Below are 9,484 nucleotides of genomic sequence, written 5' to 3'. Positions count from 1 at the left end.
TCCAAAGACTCTTTTTTTTCGCACCATCATTCCACCAACCTCATGTTAGAAGGGTATTCATTTGAAGATGATCACATAAAATACAACCTATAATATGAATGAGGCGCCTTTTATTCTTTCCACTTTAAGTTGACACTGCAGTAGACAAAAAGATTAAACTTGCAAACACCGTACATTAGGAAATGCAGTACACGTGCGCACACATTCTGCAGGGCACACAAACCACACACAGAACCATTCACACACACTCATACTTACTGAAAATGTCCCTAAATTCCCAATCAACCTCTATCTTTTTGGACTGTGGGAGGAAACCAGAATGCCCAGAGTAAACCCACGCAACACAGGGTGAACATGTGATACAAACTCCACACAGGTCACAAATTGCCTCCGTCCCGACCTGAAAGTGAACCACACACACAAATATATAATAATAATAATCCTCAAAGGAAAGTTTATTTATTTATTTATATGTATATATATATATATATATATATATATATATATTAATACAAACTAAATTTAGTAAAAATAATGATAATAGAAAAAATCAAGTTATGATAAATATATCAACAAAATCCACATACTACTGCACATGAACCCAGTACAAAAGTGGGGTTATAAACACATAGAAATCATTAATAATCATTAAAGCATCAAATAAACAAAATTACAATATTGCCCTATTAATTGCAAACAGCTGTACATTTAACAGTCAATATTATTAACGTTATTGAATCTTAAAACAACAATAAAAGGCAAATGCATTAACAGTAAATGTCAGAAACATAGCTAGGAAGCGAGAAGGAGGCGAGAGACTGATCCATTGGTGATGATAACATTGGTAATTCCACTGGTATACACAGAAAAAGACAAACACACGCATAGTTCTTGTTCTTATTTTATTTTGATTATTTTTTTATGAGAAATTGCTGTATTTGCTGTGGATAATTTGGAAAAAAAAACAATTTCCCGAAGGAGATCTCCTGAGGGATCAATAAAGTTCTACCTACCTAGTTGAATAAAAGAGACTGGCTATCATTGTCAATGGTTCTCTTAAAAGAAATCCTATTACTTTTTTACACCCAATAATAAACTACAACATTTGAAACACCATTTGTTTTTTCACATTAATTAAACCCCTAACACCATTTAAAAACATGAATTGGCAGCATGGTGTGTGTTGCACTGAATAACTGTAAACAGCAGGGGGCAGTATTTAACTTCTGTATGCATGCGTCAGCTTGACGCTGAATAATGTATTGTTTAATCTCACATTTTGAAGGAAATGACAGCGTCTGCTCACAACACCTACTAATCAATTTTAGCCTCACGTATTATCCTTCCACACGCGCTCACGAAGGACACGCGCTCAGCTGGGACCTGGTGGATCTAAGTCAGGAATCCCAGGGGTTGCGAGGAAAATAACATCTCATTAAAGTTTTCCATCCTGAGCCTCAGAGGATGCTTCGTGTCGAGATCAGCACGAGCGTGTTTCACAGGAAGTCACGAAAGGAGACTTGATGTCACCGTCAACACGTAGGAAAGTTCCATGCGTTTGTGTCTTCTCGTTTGGACTATTGTAATAGTTTATTTTCGTGTCTTAACAAGAAGGAGCTGTCTCGCCTGCAGTTAACACAAAAATCTGCAGCGACAATTCTGACCTGCTCTAGTAGAAGAACTCACATTTCCCCGATTCTTAAAACTCTTCACTGGCTTTCATTATCAACTTTAAAATTCTGGTTCTTACTTTCAGAGCTATTCATGGTCAGACTCCTCCTTACATCAATGATCTGATCCACCCTTACACCCCAGCTCGGGCTCTGAGGTCTGTGGATCAAAATCTACTGATGGTTCCTCGCACACGGTTCAGGACCAGAGGAGAGAAATCCTTCCAAGCTGTTGCTCCTAAGCTTTGGAACAATCTTCCTCTCTCTCTGCATTTGATGAATTCTACTGACTTCTTTAAGAAGCATCTTAAGATCTTTTTATATGCAGGTTTTTCACTTCAAAAGAGTGAATTTATTTAAGGTAAAAATTATTTTAAAAAATTGGTCATGCAAGACCTCAAGTACAATTGCAAAAATCAAGATACAAGGTTAACAAAATTACAGATTATTCGGAAATTCCCGAAGTTCAAGCGCTCGGTCCAGTCACCATCAATTCTGGTTGCATTCACCAGATTCTAACGGAGAATGGTTCAGAATCTTGGAATTCGTCTTCCTTACATACACCTCAAGAGCCCCCTGATACAACTGTAATATATTTACACCAATATATATATATATACATATTCCTTATTTACACAAAGATATCCACTTAGAATTTGCACATTAAATACAAAGAGTACATGTGGATAAATATATTCCTATCAAATGAGGTCATGTTATACACGCAGCACTTGGCAGTGTCCGTGACTCATGCAAGAACGAGCCGAGACCTCTCGCTCGGTTTTTATGAGGACGCGGAAAATGCCTCCGGACACAAAATGCTGGGAACAGTTTCAAGTGTTTGTGAGGAGGGGACGACTGCGGGGAAAAGACAGTCTGGTTCTCATCTCGCCGTGACTTTGGGGCTTGGTTAGTGCGAGCCCCGAGTCTGTTGCCAAGAAACTAAAGGAAGTACAGTTGAACTTTCCCCCAGGCCTCAAGGAGAGAGAGAACAACTGGTACCTGACCCTTATTTCCAAGCATGCAGTCAGAAGAGATGCATTACTTCAACTAATACCAGCACTACTTCAATCCATCCATCCATTCAACCCTCCATCCTTCATCAAACCTTCCCATGCCTTCTTTCTCGTCTTCCATTCATCCATTACCTGTCCTTCTGACAATCATTCATAAATTCATCCTTTTATCCCGCCTCCTACTTTCCTTCAATCCATCCATCCACATGCTCTTCCATCCGTCAGTTCATACTTTCATCCATCCATCCAATCCATTAATGACATCATCTGTCCCTGTTTCTATCCTAATTTAATTTGTTGGTGTTCATCCCTCTATCAATCGACCTTCTTGTCCCTCCATTTCACAACCACTGGTCTACCTTCATGTGTTTCCTTCAACTATCCAACCTTTGTATTTGTTCTTCAGCTCTCTATCTACCTGTTGATCCATCAATCTATTCATCCATCGAACCAGTCCATCAATTAATTCACTCAGCTCTCTTTCTTTGTTTTTTTTCATCCATCTATCTTCATACTTTTTACTTACCTATTTATTAATGTATCCATCTTTCGTCTTCAGCTGTCTGTTTACCCATTTATCGATTAATCAATTCATCCAATGAAACCTGTCCATCAAATAATTCACTCATCCTTCTTTCTTTTTCTTTTTTTTCATCAGTCCATCCATCTATCTGGACATCAATTTATCATCCATCTATCGGTGACCATTCTTGAATTAATCTGTTTACCTACATGTCCACCCATTCTTCATTGGCCTTCTTCCTCCTCCTCCAACCATCGGCCTATACCTTCCTGTCTTTTTAACTTAACTATTCATTCTTTAATACATCTTTCGAGCGTGTAGATCAGCCTTCATCACTAAATATGAATTATCCATTTACCTGTCCTTTTAGTTATTGTTCATCCATCCATTCTACACTATTTATTCATTCATTCATATTTTTGCACGTGTTCATCTGCCCTTCAATTAATTCACTCATCCGTTTTTCTTTGCATTTTAATACATCCATCCAACCTGTCCATCAGTCCATCCTCCATCCATCAACCCACCTGACGCTGAAGAGCAGCTCTCATCATTCATAAGTAGACGTCACGGTCCTCTCCAGCTCCAGCTCCTAATCTCGCTGTTTAATTGTTTCTGATGAATTCATTTCCGACAACATGCTCGGTGTGTTACTGCGGAGTCAGCAGTTAAACGGAGTGGTACCCCCACAATGAGGGAGCACCGCGTGCTCATCTGCGACTGACCCGGGTGACCACTTGGGGCGCCAACGAGCTCCTTTAACTTCCGATTAAAATAACGCTGAAAATATTAAATAAAATGCGTTAATGGTAATTGAATTAACGTGAGAGTGTCCTTATTGATTTAATGTATTTAAAAAATATATATTATTATTTTTGGGAGTGGGGATTATGGGCGCAGGAGGAACAGGGCGGGTGCTAGGACCTAGAGGGGGCGGGTGAGAGGGGGGGGGGTCTGCCGGTGGAATAAAAGTTATGGTTGTCGTTCAGACAAAGCAGGCGCCGCCGCGAACACACCCGGGGAAGCCGCTCCTGAGCCGGCAGCGGACCGTCCACACCCAGCCCTCGCCCCGGCTCTCAGTGGGGGATGCGGAGAGGAGAGGACCGTTGTTTCTTCCGGAAGACGGTCGAGACTCGCGGCTCAGAGGCGGAACTACTGTCATAGTCGAGTCTGTCTGATCCAGAGACACCAGCTGGAGGACTGGACCCCCGGCTGTCAGCCGCTGCTGGCGGGGTTTTTTCCTGGAGCCCCGAACCCATCGCCCTGGTAGGTGAAACTTTACCTCGCTTCGCCTCGGCCTGTGTAGTATTTTAGAGGACACTGAAGTAAGTGAAAATGGACGCTTGCTCCAGTGCTGTGTAGACTCTGCTGTCCCGCCGCCTCAGCACCTGCAGTGTGTCCCTGAATGTCACACACGACTGCTCCTTGTTGTACACACACTCTTGAAAACAAGAACACACCTTAACACACTCTTACCATATGTGAGCATGACCATGTGTGTGAACATTTTCCATCTCTTCATAAACTTATATATAATATATAATTATATAAATTATTATAAATTACTCCGCATGTTTTCAACGATTTACTTTGAACGCAACTTGTTTGTCATCATCTGGTCCAAGTGGTTCCTTTTTTTTTTAATGACCTGAATCAAGCTGTAGAAAATTAGGAACCTATTTAAAAATACCAAAAGAGGTCATGTTTTACTTCCCTTTTCCCCCCTGAGCAACTGTAGACACCCCTCCTGAAGTCTGCTTTCTTGACTCACATTCATGTCCATCTGTATTCCACCCGACTGTTGCCAAAAGCTGAATTATTAAGCTGTTTTCTCACCTTTACTTGTTGATTTTTAGGTTCTACTTTGAGAAATAACTGTTGCTTTTCCAATTTCTACACATCTGCCTGATTTGAAATGATAGTCTTTTCTTAAAATATAACAGCCGTCAGTCAGACTCTTGTTAAATCGCACCAAAAAAACAACATCTGTTATTGGGGGAAATGGCCAAAACATATAATCTAGACCAGACCTGGGCAAAGTGCGTCCCGGGGGCCACATGTGGCCCTTTGACTGTATTTATGCGGCCCTTGTAATGTCAAAGTATGATCATGTATAAATTGTTCTAATGCATTTTAAAGTGATTTTTGTATTTATTATTCATTTACAACACTTATTTACCTTTTCCCTCCTTTTTGTGTATACTTTTTTGAGTATATATTAATCCCTCAAAATATTTAGAGTTAGTTGAAGAAATGTTTTGAAAAAAACTCATACAAGAATAAAATTGCAGCTTATTAAGCTTAATAAATGTCACGGCCTAATGACGCTTGTCCTTTTTTTTTTTTTTAGGGATTTTCTCGTCTTTCTTTTTCTCGACGGCCCCTTTCAACATTCACAGAATTGAATGTGGCCCTTGAAGAAATTTAATTGCCCACCCCTGATCTAGACAAATCTCTATTACCTGAATCAAGATATGTATGTATGTAGGGTGTATCTTTGATTTGTGTATTTGTAATAATTGCTTTTGAGTAGATATGATAGATTAAATAGACATCATAGGTGAGAGTTGGTCATGTAATCGACTGCCTGGTTCGACTCGTATCGTTAGTTTTTCCTGGAGCTTCTGGTGTCCACCTGGCTTCTCTGATCGTTGTAATTGATGAGCATGTTTGCCGTTCTATATCATAGCTCTAAGTGACGCTGTTCCACTCGTTCAGCGGCGACAGAGCTGTGACCCGGCTAAATGAAAGGAGGACATTTCCATACCTCAGGGTTTCTTCGGCACCTCTGGGAAATCAGTGGAATGAAGCTGACAGGAGTTAATCACCTCTGACTCTACAGCTGCTCGCTTATGAATGGTAAAATCAGTCTGGAATTAAATAAATGTCACTATATTTTTTTTTTTGCGACTATAAGTTTTCATAGTAAAGCGGTGTAAATGGCTTCCCTAGTGTCATTGCGGAGTGAAGTGTACGATGATGTGTAAGTGAGTGAGGCGTGAGGACACTCAGCTCTGCGGATTCCAATGTGAAAAGCTCTTGAATGTCTGACAGGTTTTTGTGTTACAACAGAGAAGAATTTAACCATAGCTTATGCACACTTCACATGAAAATCAATGTGTGATTCTAGTTGCAGTAAAGGATTTGTCAAATTACAAATTAAATAATGTAACTTATCTTTTTATATGGCTCCACAAAATGACCTGTTGCCTTTTAATTTTTATTCAAATCGTCTCGGTTTGCTATAGCACCAGGGACCATGTTTGTATTCTGTTGCATATTATTATTATCAATGAAAATATTGATGGGGGATCATATCTGATTATTAGGCACTTGAATTCAAGTTTTAAACTTTGATGGAGGTATTTGTTTGGGAAAGCCACACTCTATTTCTGACATTACAACTAGCTCATGCATTGATCAACACAAGTAATTAAAGCTAGACAATTCTGAAAAAAAGTATTTACTACCAATCAGGAGTAAAAAAAATAAATTCCATTTAATTTTTTTAAAGTCAGACATGCGTTATCGCATCATAGCCATGAGGATCTAACTTCATACATGATATGAGGTGTGTATTGGCAAGAATTTGGCGATACGATACAGGTGCAACAACAATACGATATATATTTATATATATAAAGTGTGAGATATATAAGTGGTATTGCAGAATTTACAGACCGCATCAGAAAATTAATAAATGCTTTCGTTTGTTTTGACACAAAAACATGTCCAAATATCAGCTTTAAAGAGTCTGAAGTCGACTGTATCCTCTCGCCCTAAGTCATCCCCCAGAACTTGCAGGATTTTGTTGTTCATTCGGCTGTGGAGGACGTACTGACAAATACCATCTAACGGCCAGAGTTTTAATTGCAATAGAAAATGCAGTGAATGCATTTATTTATTTTACAAAATTATATTTCATTCAGTTTTTTCAATTAAAAAATTGATAAAGTGCTGTCAAATATCGATACAGTATTCTGAAAAGAATATTGCCATACTAATATTTCCTAACCTCCCTATACATGATGCACGTTCCAGAATGCTGATCACATAGAGAAGCTACTGTCTGTACATACATAATGCATGAGCAGCCCTGCGGCTGTCACAGAAAGCGAGGAGCATAAATCGAGATCACACTTGAAGACGTACACATCTACATTTGCACACAAGTGCTCACTTCAGGTACAGCAGGCAAAGTACACCCGACAGACAGTAGACATATTCTATATATGTGTCCTGTGGATCAATGGAAATATGTTTGCTAGCTAGTTAGTCCAAACCTCTTCCTCCACGGTGAGCTGCATCTGCATTTGATCTGTCTGGAGCTGCTCAGATCTTCCAGTTAAACTTGACAAAGTGTTAGCCTTCGTCGATGGCGCTCTTGCTCATCCTCATTACGAAAGACTCCCACTGGGAACCTGCACCTCTGCGACTGGCTTGATTTTTTTTTTTTTTGAATAATGTGCTGTGGGTCCAGATATCCGGTGTTAGGAGCTGCATCTAGCAGAGACGACGCAAATAATCGTTGTGTATCGAAGTCCATGTTGTGCATGCGTGTGTGGGCTTCTACCTCAGAGGTTTATCCGTCCAGAACCTGGATGTTCTGCCCTCTGAGCTCATGTGGGTATAAACAACAAACACTCACAGCCCTGTTTGCTGAGTACAATGGTTGCATTTGGCAGTTTGATCGCACAATCACACCTGTTTCTGTGATTAGTTCTGAGGAAAAAAAAAAAAAAAAACGAATCAGTTTTCAACTTCCCACACAAGCATGAGCTATGAAGTGAGAGACACTCGGCAATTCAAATTCATGGCCACATCTTGTGCCTCATTATATAGCAATCATTTCATAGCTGGTGAGAAAAAGCGTGAAAAGCAGCAATACAGAAGATGCTGTCGCAGGGCACACAAAGACAACCATTCACTCGTAACTAGAGAAAATTTTCCCCAAGTTCCCAATTAACCTGTATATTTTTGGACCGTGGGAGGAAACCAGAGTGCCCGGAGTGAACCTGGCCATCACGGGGAGATCATACAAACTCCACTCAGAAAGGCTGCAAGTCGCCTTCCTTATTTAGAGCACTCTAGATTCTTATTTGAGGTTCTTCAATTTTCCAAAACAGTGATGGGATTTATGTATACACTAGATCTTTCAGTTATGTCAGGGTTTCGTTGTAAGTCATGTGACTCGCTTTGCTAATTCTGTAAACGTTTCCAATAAAAATACTTGACCAAAAAAGCACATTTAAAAAATATATAGCGTATATTGTTGTGACATTAAGATATGTTCTTATAGAACTCCACTATCGTGATCGTTATTTTTGGCATGCATTTTGCTTATCAAGTTGATTACTATTATGTGTGAGTTTTATTCAATATCTATTAATTATTATGCTCTAGAAAGAGCTTGCATACTTTACTTTAGTTCTATATGTATATTATATGTATATATATTTTCTATCTATTTCAAATTAGTCAAATTCAGCTTCCACTCCCTCCATTGCTCTGCTTTGACAGGTCATGAATCAGACATGGGCTTTTTTTCCGCGCTGACAGTTTTACAGGCAGCGTATTTGGTTGTTGACGGGCTGGTTCTGAATTTCCTTTAGTTTTGTCCACTCTAACTTTTACCTAAATGTCTGCAGCCACATCTCCGCTGACCTCCTTCTTTACATGCATGTCTTGCTGGACCTAAAAGTGTGCCTCAATAACAGAAGCCTCCCATGAAATCTCCCAGCTCACGTACCGGTGCCTTTCAGAGAGAAAACCACATCTCAGAAATGAGCCGACTCGGCAGCCTCCCAGGACTCCTGCATCTATATTTCTCCCTGTAAGTGGCTCTGGGCTGCAGAGAAAAACCCGCTCAATGCTACTGCCAACATTATTGATGTGAGCCAGAGGAGCTCCAAGCTTGAGACAGCCTTACATTTCTCCTGAAGAAGCTTCACCTTTTGCTTCGAGTGAAGCATAAAACATCTGCAGCACTGTGACCAAAAATGTTGTCAATAAATGTGCAAACATTTTTCTACCTAGTATCCTTGAGCATTTCTTAAATTTAAGCGGGTAGGCTACAGTAACTAACCAGCTTACAGATTGACATTAAATTACATTTGATTCTTAATTACACCACTTCAGTAAAAGGCTTCTGCTTCACCAATTTAAACTCCCCCATTTATTGTCTTCTTTTTCTGTTTAGTTAAGATTTTTGGAGAAGTTCTTTGTGAACTTTGTTGAAATCTCTACTGTACATGAAGCTACCTGTACCATCAATG

General features: G+C 39.6%; 1 protein-coding gene across 1 annotated transcript in view; it reads left to right on the top strand.

Annotated features, from left to right (window-relative positions):
• Nucleotides 1-4,202: 4,202 nt before the first annotated feature.
• camkk1a (calcium/calmodulin-dependent protein kinase kinase 1, alpha a) overlaps nucleotides 4,203-9,484 on the top strand; it is a 43,379-nt gene continuing 38,097 nt past the window's right edge. Inside the window, exon 1 of the mRNA XM_087807727.1 lies at nucleotides 4,203-4,475. The gene's annotated coding sequence lies outside the window, so the exon portion shown is untranslated. The remainder of the gene's footprint in view (nucleotides 4,476-9,484) is intronic.

The sequence above is a fragment of the Callionymus lyra genome, chromosome 14 (genome assembly GCF_982586985.1).
Source record: "Callionymus lyra chromosome 14, fCalLyr1.hap1.1, whole genome shotgun sequence".
Lineage (NCBI taxonomy): Eukaryota > Metazoa > Chordata > Actinopteri > Syngnathiformes > Callionymidae > Callionymus > Callionymus lyra.
The sequence above is the reverse complement of the archived record's forward strand: the minus strand, read 5'-3'. Positions and strand labels throughout refer to the sequence as shown.